Here is a 12,988-nt window from a genome sequence, read left to right as displayed (position 1 = left end):
CTCCGCAGGGTGCTCGAGGGTTCATGGGAGTTTGCCCAACCAGTCCACATGTGTTTTGTGGACTTGGAGAAGGCATTCGACCGTGTCCCTCGTGGCATACTGTGGGGGGTGCTCCGGGAGTACGGGGTCGGGGGCCCTCTGTTAAGGGCCGTACGGTCCCTGTACTGCCGGAGCAGGAGCTTGGTTCGCATTGCCGGCAGTAAGTCAGACCTGTTCCCAGTACATGTTGGACTCCGGCAGGGCTGCCCTTTGTCACCGGTTCTGTTCATTACTTTTATGGACAGAATTTCTAGGCGCAGCCACGGGCCGGAGGGGATCTGGTTCGGGAGCCAATGGATCTCATCTCTGCTTTTCGCGGATGATGTGGTCTTGTTGGCTCCTTCGAGCCGGGACCTCCAGCATGTCCTGGGGCGGTTTGCAGCCGAGTGCGAAGCGGCTGGGATGAGAATCAGCACCTCCAAATCCGAGGCCATGGTTCTCGACCGGAAAAAGGTGGCCTGCTCCCTCCAGGTGGGAGGAGAGTTCCTGCCTCAAGTGGAGGAGTTTAAGTATCTTGGGGTCTTGTTCACGAGTGAGGGAAGGATGGAGCATGAGATTGACAGACGGATCGGTGCAGCGGCCGCAGTAATGCGGTCTTTGTATCGGTCCGTCGTGGTGAAGAGAGAGCTGAGCCGAAAGGCGAAGCTCTCGATTTACCAGTCAATCTACGTTCCGACCCTCACCTATGGCCATGAACTTTGGGTCATGACCGAAAGAATAAGATCCCGGATACAAGCGGCCGAAATGAGTTTCCTCCGCAGGGTGGCAGGGCGCTCCCTTAGAGATAGGGTGAAGGGCTCTGTCACCCGGGAGGAGCTCAGAGTAGAGCCGCTGCTCCTCCACATCGAGAGGAGCCAGCTGAGGTGGCTCGGGCATCTGTTTCGGATGCCCCCGGGACGCCTCCCTCGGGAGGTGTTCCTGGCATGTCCCTCCGGGAGGAGACCCCGAGGAAGACCCAGGACACGCTGGTGTGACTATGTCGCCCAGCTGGCCTGGGAACGCCTTGGGGTCCTCCCGGAAGAGCTGGAGGCAGTATCCGGGGAGAGGGAGGTCTGGGTGTCCCTGCTCAGGCAGCTGCCCCCGCGACCCGGCCCCGGATAAGCGGATGAAAATGGATGGATGGATGGATGGATATTATAGGACTAAATACCTTTTCACTTCCACTGAGTTAATCTGTAGCTCTGTCTGTCCAAGGCATGATGTTCATGTTGATGATAGCATGTTGCATGTGGAAGAAAGCACTTAACCTAAATTAGCCTTTAATCAATTGAATGCTAATTAGCAATAAACATAATGCCTTTTTAAGGAGCACTATGTAGTTTTGGGAAAGGTGTTTTAGTCTGAAGAGAAAGATCTTCCTTGGCTAATTTGTTATGCCTAAACAAACTATCTTCTTTTCTTCAAGACTAAATTTCACTGCATGAAAAGTGGGATTTTCGGCACCATAAACGCCCGAAAATCTCCCTAATTTTCAGCAGTTATCGACAATTTACAGGCTGTGAACGTGGCGTTTGTCTGTGCCGAAAATTGTCGGAAACGAACCATGATGTCACTGGAGCTCCCGGAGGTGCCAACGGCTCTAATTTGCATATGAATAGCAGCGAAACCACGCCTGGCCAGAGAATGTGTGGGCTGGCTTGAATATCCTCACTCAGTATTGGATGAAACCACTGCTCATAAACAAGCATAATCGCTCATGATCGGTCACCCTGGTTCATTATAAATGTGAACCCCAATGAGAAAATTATATATATATATATATATATATATATATATATATATATATATATATATATATATATATATATATATATTTCATTAATTATTCATTCATTCATTTATATTTATATCATCAAGGACATTAATGAATTTACTGCGGAAAGGAACATTTGCCAGGAAGGTGTTGTTTATTCAAAGAAAGACTTTTATTAGCACAAACACAATCACACAGCATGTACAAAGCATAATCTGCCCACACAACAAACGGGAAGCTCACAAGAGGCCCAAAATCCTACAGCACCGCGAAGTGTCTGTTTTTGCAGACGTCTGTGGTGCGCTGCCCTGTACTTCGGAATCGCCTCATGTGACTACAGTGTGGCACAGAGCGCGGTGAGCTCCCGGCTGCCAAAGGACGGAGGTCGCACAATTCATCCAGACACCCACCATCTTGTGCCGTCGTCCTCCTCAGACATCAGGTCCATGGCAACGAACTTTGAAAGGTCCACCTCATCCTCAGGTAGCACTCTGTCTTCCAGCTTTCAGCAGCTGTAAAAATAATACAGACGATCAGTACTGTGCGATGCACTGCGTATGGATACAACAATAGAAGAATGTTTATTTAATAGAATAATAGTCACATTGGCCAAAAACGGATCTAATCTAATAAATCTTACCCTCTTTGTCCTCGATCGACTTCGCGCTGAACTCCTCACTGCGTCCCGCCTGCGATGCAAGATCTGGTTGTTTGTTGTCCTGCGTACTGTCTCCTAATGTCTTACAGGCAGCTGGAAAACAATTAAAAAGAGTGGTATGAATAAAGAAACGTAAGTCACAGTAAAGTCTAACGAGGGAGATAACAGTGACAGTTACTTACACATAATGGTGTCATTATCGGCATCGTTTAAATCTGGACTTGCAGACGTGGCTCCGAGCTAACAGGAGGTCGCGGCCTTGTTATGAGGCGAGGTTAGTCTGTGAAAACAAAATGCTCGCAGCGATAAACCTCTGTGTCCCTCTGCGGCAGCGAAGCTCCGTCCGTAGGCGACATTCTCCGTGCGACCCAGCAAAGCTCCTCTCGTCCACGCAGACGTCCTCTCGACAATGGCGGGGGCGCTAGCCTAGCTCCTGCTAGCTAGCTTAGCTCCTCCTCGCTAGCTTAGCCGAACTTGCTTCGTGTCCATTAAAACACAAACACTTCAACTGCGATGGAGAGTCCAACTCACAGCACGTCGTCCGACAACAGTTCACAGTCTGTTAGTGATAAAACACGACACTGACGACACACACAGTCCATTGTTAGCTGCTCGACGCGATTAACTCTCCGCTCCTTCTTCCTCGTCACTCACGCTCCGGTCTACCCGGAAGTGCAAAAACTCTTACAGGTCATGAACTCTCACACGCAATAAGATTTACTTTTCAACTGCTTTTAAGACATTCAGAACCCATGAAATTAAAGAAATACTTTTTTTTTTTTTTTACATTTTCATATCTTGGTTATCTCAAAATATTTCATGCAAATTTTAACTTCTTAACAACTGGCGTTTTATCTTTAATTTGTTCCCAGGAGAGAGAGAGAGAGAAAAAAAGAATAAATAATCTTTTTTACATAACATTGGCCCCTGCGAATGACATACACAGTAATTAATCTAGCATACTTTCATTAAATAAATCAATTTAAGCCAAAACAAAGGGTTTATAATTAGGCTATACTGAGCCTGATCTATTTATACCAGAGATTTTCTTAAAATGAAGTTAACACCTTTTAGAAAAAAGTCACCTGGGGTAAAACTCCCCCTGCTGCCCTGATTTGCATTTGTATAGCTCACAGCATTTTCATTTACATGTTAAAGCCTCCCCTAGAATCAGGGGGAGGGGGTCATTGGGGGACAACTGCCAAGCAAGGCCCATGTGAATTTACGTCAGTTTTCGGTGTTGCCTGCAAATTGCCGCTTGCAGCCACAAACCTGAAATTCCACGTCAATCTACAGTGCCGCATACTGACGAAAATCCCACTTTTCATGCAGTGTTTCCATGAACAAATCCAGTGACATTTGGGAGTAAAGTTGGTTCCAATTCAAAACAAACTTGGCATGTTACCACATAGTCAGTGATTTGTCCGGGGAAAATTGTAAATTATCAATGAGTTGCTGCCAAAGCAGCTATTAGTCATTTGTTTGTAGTCCTATGGTTGCACTGACAGCTATCATCAGATTACACCTCTTCCTCCGGACCTTATTGCAACTTGTATTTATGTTTGTTGTTAAGCAATGACCTCTAGTGGCTGTATTGAGTATTACAGCTGCAAAGGAAGACGTGCTCTAGTGCATCTGTTCATTTCAAGTGTGTAAGAGGATGCAGAGAAACCATATGTTGCCTCCCTGGTCTGGTGGGTACCAGGGAGAGGTGTGTTCCGAACCCTGCAGCTCTGTATGTTGGAACAAAGAGGCAGAAAACTTAGCTTGCGTTCAGCTCAACTGCAGGATTTATTCTGCCCTTAACAAAAAGAGATATTAGACAATTGACTTCCAAAATTAACCAAAATACTTAGTATTGCATCAGGTGAATTGCAGTACTTTCAAGTATAGCAGACATTGCAATATCTTACGAAAACATACATTTATCCATAGCATGTTAGCGCATTCAAAACAACAGCACCATGAAATAAACAAAATGAATGTCCATATACACTGAACAATACAAAATCAATTATCTCTCACTTGGTTACTGTCACGTTTTTCACAGCTTAACTCTTACCAAATTACACATAAAACTACGATATATTCTGATAGTGAGTATATTTCAACCTTTAGCTTTCAGCATTAGCTCTGGTTAAATCATAACAAATCAATGTGCTTATGTCTCTCTCTTAAATCACATATTCATGCAACCACTCACATATCTGTTAACTCAGTAACAAACAAAACAGACCCCTTTTACATGTCTCATGGCACTTCAATTGTACTGTGTCTTGTTAACGAGCTCATTAGCAACAGGTCCGCTCGCCTAGCATGGCAGTATATAGCGAACATCTCTATTTCCACACTTTACTGCAAAACGACTCAACTCTCAACATTACACGCTCTCACTTAGGATTAACAATGCAGTTATCCCTTATACTGGGGTACATGCTTATAGTTTTGAGGAATATTAACACACCTGTATGTTGGAACAAAGAAGCAGAAACTTAGCTTGCGTTCAGCTCAACTGCAGGTTGAGCAGAACATGCCTCTAAAGGGTTTCAAGTTCCTCCCCAGCGCTATGCGCCACCTAGTGACCTGTCCTGAGTATTAGGAGTGTCCATTTTTAAACCACATGACTCTTTTAAACACTTTTAACTTGTTTTTAACCATGAATTAGACCTTGATCAGACACTGAACTGCAGTCTCTATGACTTTTTAATATCTGTATTGACATTTTTTTTCTTCTTCTTTTAACCCTTTACACATACATGTTGTTTTGACATGATTTTGCACAGCAGTAATATCAATGAGTAGCAGCCACACAGCAGATCCTTGCCGCACACTAGCATGCTAACAGTTAACTTACAGTTAACTTGCCTTTGTAACAGAAGCAATTTAAGAGCCGCTGGATTACAATATTATCACAAGGTGATACCACTAACGCTGGCGAGCTATATCAGCTGGCTACAGCGCAGGAAAATGTCATCTGATCTGATGGGTGGAAACTACATCGGCACCATGAGTTTAAAAAATATAAACCTACCTCTATCAAGTACGTCTTCACTGCTGTAAAGAGGCCTGCTGAACACAATGTTCCCCCAGACCATCCCTCAGCGAGCCCAGGATTCATCCATCCTGTCGATGAAGATCTAATTCTTCCGGCTGAAGGCTGCTAGGGATGCTGATGAAGTAACCCTCTTCATCGTCACAGTGGTGCGTCGAATGTAAGATGGCCTTGGTATCAAGGCAAACCAGCCGAGAGCGTATCACTCAAGTCAAGAGGTGAATGACAAAAAATAAAACACTAAATTACTGATACGTACACTGAGCACATTCAAATTCGATAAAGCGAAGTAAAACATAATGAATGAAGGAGAGAAAAAATTTAAATGAGTACTTTCATTGTGCTGAAAGGTACGCTGAGGACACTCACAATAAGACGGAGAGTGAATTCTCACAAGAGTAATACACTGAATAAAAATGAACAGAATAAGTTGCTGCAGGTACATCTTGGTTATCCAACACCAGTATTATCCTCATCAGATGGTGCTGAGTCTCACACAGTATGTGGGTGGACCATAGCTTATGTTTGACTGGTGGGGGGCCCTGGCAGGGTAACGCTCTATTTTCGTTGTCCTTGATATTAAAAGCTTGACATTCTCAGTCATATTGTAGCTTTGATTTCAATTTTAGACACTTGAATGTGTGTTGAAAATTGTCTGTGAACTGCTTTTAAATAAAGTGTAATGGTATACCTCATTACCTTTTTGAGTCTAAATTATTTTGAATCAATATGAGTTAAAACACATGCTGTATTGAAATGCTGAGTGAAACTGAAATCATTGTCATGGTCATTCATTTCAGCCATTGACCTTCAAGACATATTTGACTGAGGACCTTTGCTTGTGCAGAAGAAATGATTTTGAGAGTACTGTGAAAATAACCAAGATGAGATCAGTCTTATTGTTCTCAGGAGGAAAATTGTCTTTCGGTATTTCAAACAATTTCTCCCACAGGGACAGAAAAAATGTGTCATATGTCATCTCAGATCAAAAAGATTGTGAGGTTTGCGTCTTAGTAGTCAGAGTCGGTAGACAACTATGGATCAATAAAGCACACTTATAGAAAACCAGATGTATAGCTGCAGTCTATAACCCCTGACTGCTGGCTTTTTAGTTGTTGTTTAAGTGTGATTGTTCAACCTGTTGTGTTAATTCAAGACAGACACACACAAAAATCCCTGACAAAGTTGGAAAAAAGTGTATGTTACAAACTGTGTGTATTTTTAAACTTACCAACAACCAACAGTCATTATTTTCACAGAATAATGTCCCTTAAAAAAGCACCTCTGGCAATAATTACATCCTCTGGTTTTCTTGGGTTTGACCCAACAAGCTTTGCACGCCTGGAATTTGGAATTTTCTGCCATTCTTCCCTGCGGATCCCTCAGGCTCTGTCAGACTGAATGGGATCGTCGGTGGTCTGTCATTTTCAGGCCTCTGCAGAGGACTATTTCAGCTCTGACTGGGCCCCTTAACAATGTTGCACAAAACATATAGGGTCTGTATACTTCTGGAGGTCGAACCTTTGTTCCAGTCTAGAATACTGAGCGCGGTTACAGGTTTCAGTGGTGTAGTTGTTGATTGTTGTCAAATACAAAATTGCGTATTTGAATTGTTCTTTGAACCACAATGATCACTCAGTAATGATATTTTGCTATTTTTCAATGAGCAGGTAATAAGTAGCTGGTCATTTCTTTGATATATTTCCAGGGAACTTGGCATTGGTTTCTGTTTAACTTAGGTCAGCAAAAAAAGTTTTCACCCATTTCTATCACTTCAGCAGATCAGGCCACCTTTGTAACTATTTTTCTAATTGTCACATTTTGTTTAATAGTTATCTGCCAAAAAATGTGAATCAACAGAAAATAGGATGTAATAATCAAGGCTCAAGTTCCAGTTATTAATAGCACATTGTGGGCTAATAGCAATGTCTTCACACCTCTCAAGTTCAATGTCATTTGTTTTATTTTTGGAGACAACACTTTGGTGTCTATGTTTAAGACAGAAAACTACAGACCCTGATTGTTGATGGTTGAATTTGTGAGAATGAAAATGGTTTAAGAATGTACTTCAATCTACTGCTCTGCAGAAGTCGGACAGAAACCATTCAGGTTAGGGTTAAGTTACTGATCCCGCCTTTGTCACTGACATCATTTTTGTGTTACCTGAAGTCGATACCCGATGCAGTCCACCCACAAACAGATGCCATTAGCTCAGACCCCGAATAACCTGAGCAGGCATTTGCAGGAAGCTCTTTCTTTTGACTAAATCTGCTCAGTAACAGATTTTTAAAGAGAGAACTTTGCTCAATAGCAGCGGGTTGTTCTTTTTCCAGCCAACAATAACCCTCTGTCAGGCAGAGTGAGGGAACCTTGTGTGTAATCAATAAGTCTGCCAAAGTCTAATTCAATTGCTGGGACTTACAACTCTGAAAGCAAAGGTGTGTGTGTTCGTGGGAGTGCAGGTGCTGAGAGTGCAAAAGCCTGTGCTGTATGTATATGACGGTTTTGTGTGTGTGTGTGTGTGTGTGTGTGTGTATGTGATGTGATGTGAGCAGCTGTTTGGTAATCCCCTCCCATGGATTGCAGAGAAGTTATCTTTTCTGACAGAAGAAAGGCCCGGCAGAGGGAGGAGGTGTTCTAAATTCTAATCTCTCAACGGTTTGTCGATAACGCTGCTGGCGGTTTCACAGCCCATTCTGCTCAAAGCTCCGTCGATTGGGTAAACCAGCACAGGCCAAGATATTGCTCTCTCTCTCTCTCTCTCTCTCTCTCTCTCGCTTTCTCTCTCTCTCACTTGGTCTCTCTCTCACACACACAAACACACACTCACACAAACACAACACCCCTTGACATTTTTGGTCTCCTTCCTCGCGATAAGGAAGGAAGGGCATGAAGAGGTTGTTTCTTTTTCGGGAAAACAGGAACTGTGTGTGCCATCCTGTGTGTGAGGCTATCTACTGAGAGACACTTGATGAAGCTCTGCTCGAAGTGTGCTGTAGTGACGCACCGCTGCTCCACCTTTCCAGGAGGAAACCTGCCTCTGTCCTCACAGTGCACATGGATTTTTTTGTCACCCTTCATTTTTTTTCAGTTTTTTGCATCATCTGAGAATGATGTCCCTCACAATAAAGGATGCCAACAGATTCTCATTATTAAAGCATGATTCTTGTTCTGCAGTTAAATGTCTTATTGGCATTGGGCACAGATGAACACCAAATGTCCCGCTCGACATATTGTCTCTGATGAACCTGTATCTAGGTGATGCATTTATTTATGTGATGCGTATGAGGAAAACTGCATACTCATGGAAGGTGCAAATCTGGGATGACCAAACCTTTTCGTAGTCTGTAACATTTTTTGTGTGTTATATTTGCTCAAATTGTTATTAAAATCTGACAGTAGAATAAGATACAGATCAGCTGTGTAAAACCAATCAGAACAAAGGGGAGTGTCTGAGAAGTGTCAGTCATTCTCGTGCATACACTGCTGGCAGCCCCCCTCCCTCGCGCAGTGTGTACTGGGCAGTGCCCCTCCCCCGTGCAGACACAGTGCCTGCTCTTACCTGGTCAGATACTTCATGCCCAAACTGTAAACAATGGCGGAGAACAGACAACAACAACAGAGCCGAAACATGTCCCACCATTGCCCACATCAAAGACAAGAAATAAGAAGACTGATGAAGAAAAGCAGTGTAAAAAGAAAGAATTGGACCGAGCTGGAGAGAAAATAAGGATAAATATCGGAGCATCATTTCAGAGGTGGAGGGAGCTGCATAGACACCAGAATGACGCAGAGTTACCTGTTAGTCTGCTTGACAAGTAAGGACTACTGCTTTATAGTTTAATTCTATGTTTTAACCACAGGGCTATGTGGCGGTGGTTACAGTAAAACTCACAATAGCGCATATGGCCATACAATGTTGCAGTCGAGCTACGTAGTTTTGTGTTCATTATGCTCTGAAGTGGTTGAATTGGTGTAGAGAAATAATGTCACTCATGCTTCAGAGAGAAAATATTGCCCCGAGTAATGATTAGTTGGTAACTTTGTCTACCGCGATGTGAGGAATATTGTTTGTTATTAGGGTTACTACAGTGATCGGCATGAGTAATTTAGTTGTATTGGTCAGAAATAGAACAGTCAGGGCTTATGATGTTGTTGTTATTTTGAATGTGCTGTCTTGGTTATCTGGCTTCCTCTGTTACCCTGGTTACAAGCCTGCTCCTGCACAGCAGGCTCCCCTGTGTAAGAAGGAGGGACCTGGGAGCTGTATCATTCAAATATTCTGACTAAGTCCACTTTTTTCTCAAATCGCCAGACTGCAGCTTTAATAGCTGACCACAGGCCAAAAGCAAAATCCATTGTGTTATATTAAGACGCGAAATGATACCCTACAGAAGTAGGCAAGTGAGAAACAAATCTGGTGATATATTTTCAAGTCTAATCTCATTTTTGTTCCCTCTTGGGTTTGTGACTTAAGAACAGAGTTCTTCCCAAGTTCCCCTAATTAGCTCATTTCCTGGACAGAGTGTCACCTGTCGTGCTCAGAATATGAAACATAATGAATTAATTAAGAATTGTTTTATTTTGGGCTCAAAACATTTAACAAGCCGCACTTTGGTCAGCCCTGGTGTAAAGGCATGCAGGACATATGGATGCTAACTGACCCTTCCTTAGACCCTTCAATAGTGTCAATAGACAGCTGAGCAACCTTGATACCTTGATGACCCTCCTTCAGCTTTCCTGCTCCTGTTAAACCTCGCTCTATGTGCCAGGTCCTTCTGTGTTGAAAAGAAAAACAATGTAAGGAGATGGTTAAAGGGTGTTGCTGAGGGACCTGCCTGAACCTCAATACTAATGTGAAGAGTTATCAGTCTGTGTGTTAGACCTCACCATCAGCTGAAAATCAACACTGTCATAAAGGATACATACATTTGTTCTAAGGCAACTTATTCATGATGAAAATAAAGGCACACATACAAGACAGATGTATCTTCTGAGAGTAATCAACAGCTTTCACCCTCCTTGTAGGTTGCTCATTCATTTCAAATTGTGAATGTTTTGGCTGTCTTTCTGGTAGAAACACGTCCACATTTTTGTGCATATCCACATATCGCACTCCATTTTTGACTGTAGAAACCAAGGTAATGCAGGTAGTGTGGCCGAGTGGTCTAAGGCGCTGGATTAAGGCTCCAGTCTCCCAGGAGGCGTGGGTTCAAATCCCACCACTGCCATTTCACAGTGTTAATCATTTGATAATGTGATGGTGTTACATAATTCAGACATGTGCTGAGCTCTACTGAAGCCTTAATCTCTGAAGAATAGTGTATGTTGCATGTATGTCCCTTCTTTCCAGAAAGACACTGGATGCTGGCAGACGCCTCATGCAATTCTCAATTTAAACAGTGGCCACATCTTTTTAAAAGTGTATCAACTATTTTTTGTTACTGCAACTTTTTACCAGTCTTGAATGCTCCGAGTTTGTCCCAGCCTCAAAACACTTCTGTGCAAAGCAGAGTGGCGCAGCGGAAGTGTGCTGTGCCTGTAACCCAGAGGTCGGTGGATTGAAACCATCCTCTGGTAACTGTACATGCTCTCAGTCAACAAGGCTGTTTATGGAAGATAAAGATTTCATTGGCACAGATGTCTATTCTTAGAGTAATCTACAGAGATTCCACATCCCTTTTAGGTTACTCATCATTTTTGCAAAATGTTAGCCAACATCTAAAAGGTAAAGTTACATCTGGAAACAGAAGACATGGAAACATGGAAGTTCTTTGCAATTTTCCTTGACAGGTGAATATGTTACATTTATTCATATTAAGGTTGTAATATTTTTTTATGAAATGGTCTGCCCCAATTAATGTGTCAACAAAATTAGTTTTCTGTCCTTGTGTGCATTGATTAAAATTCCATTTCACCTACACAAACCGGTCACCTGTCGACCGAACATGGTAGACATCGCCATTAAGTTAATTCATGAAAAACAATGTCCTTCTATGGGGTCAACCAAGCCCCCACTTTCAGCTCAGGAGTTCTCCACACTCTTCAGGCTGTGGAGACCGTGAATGCATTCGAAAAAAAACTTGATACAGAATGCCAAGAGGGCATAATCATTTCAAATTAAAGTTTCTCACTGGTAAAGTGATAGTCCAGCCATGTTGAAAGGTCACCACACTCTTCCTCGTCCTGTAACCTCTGTCTGACATAAAGCGATAGATGGAACGGAACAGCAGAATAGTTTGACAGACCCGAGTAGTATCATGCCAAGTCCACCATGTGCGAGTGTAAAGGCTTGTGGTCAGATATCAGTTTTCAGATAACGAATACAGACAGAGCAGTCATTAGCAGGTGACAATATGGTCTTAATGTTCAGCTTGTTCACCATGACTTAATGAGAAATGAAGGAAAATAGCTCAAGAACAGACCAGTGTAACATTAAATCTGTGCAGATTGAGAACCGGGCGGCTGGGAACCTTTTGCATCTTATTCACTAAAAACGCCCACAAAGTTTGCAGAGGAGCAATTGCTTTGAATTCTTTTGAGGATTTTGCGGCTTGTAGGAGTACAGTGATGAGCCACCCACCCCAGTAAACAAGTCATACAGAGCTTTTAGTCAGAACGCACTGCTATGATGGAAATGAAGGGTTACAGTCCAGGTCAGAATCCGCTCGAGTATGCACAATATTTGATCTGATTAAATGTGGGAGAAATTTCAAAAGGTTTTAAAGGCGTACTTACATTATTAAGAAACCACGACATTTTAGCATGTCAGTGTTGGATGAGTGAGGTAGGCGGTGAGGTCTAAGTTTCTGGACACTGTCCTTAAGCTTCAGTTTCTGTCTCAAAGCGTCACTATCGTCAGCCCAGGTGCTAGTTTATTATCTAACAACATCTAAGAAAAAAAAAAAGAAAACAACTTTTCCCCCAAGTATCCCACTTTCTTCCTAAGATGAGGGGCTGCCCATTACAAATGTACATTTTTCAAAACCTGCAATACTACAGGCATGCCTGTTTCATGCAGTGAATGACAAGGCTGGCTGAGGTGAGGTATCAGGCAGAGAATGAACTTCCCTCCAAAGAGGAAGTTACTTTATGTATCCCCTGAGGGCAAATTCAATTACTCCACTCCACATATATCTTTCACACACACACAGAGGCCATAAATATACATGTGCACACACAGGACCCACAGACATGCAGTTGTTGTTTAGAGATGTTAGAGCGATGGGGCTGCCACAGTCAGGCACAGTCAGTATTAAGGCTCCAGGCTCCAGGGCACCTTGGCAGGGCCCAGGAGGTGAACTGGCACCTCGCCAGCTACCAGTCCACACTCCACAGTGACTGGTCTGCGCCGGACTTTAACTGGCCGCCGTTTGTTTCCCAAGCCAAGTCCCCGGAGGCTGAACTACTGCTGCCGAAAGCTCCCTCTCATTCTCAATGCAACAACCTCTGTGACTTTAGTACACCTGAGTGCGCCATGTCTGTT

At 43.2% G+C, this 12,988-nt stretch overlaps 1 non-coding gene across 1 annotated transcript; it reads left to right on the top strand.

Annotated features, from left to right (window-relative positions):
- The first annotated feature begins 10,651 nt into the window (after nt 1-10,651).
- On the top strand, nt 10,652-10,733 carry trnal-aag (transfer RNA leucine (anticodon AAG)). Its single transcript has one exon. It is a non-coding gene; the product is annotated as a tRNA-Leu (tRNA).
- Nucleotides 10,734-12,988: the final 2,255 nt, after the last annotated feature.

This window comes from Sparus aurata, chromosome 18 (genome assembly GCF_900880675.1).
Source record: "Sparus aurata chromosome 18, fSpaAur1.1, whole genome shotgun sequence".
NCBI classification, from domain to species: domain Eukaryota; kingdom Metazoa; phylum Chordata; class Actinopteri; order Spariformes; family Sparidae; genus Sparus; species Sparus aurata.
Note: the sequence above shows the minus strand (reverse complement) of the source record. Positions and strands in the feature narration are given on the sequence as shown.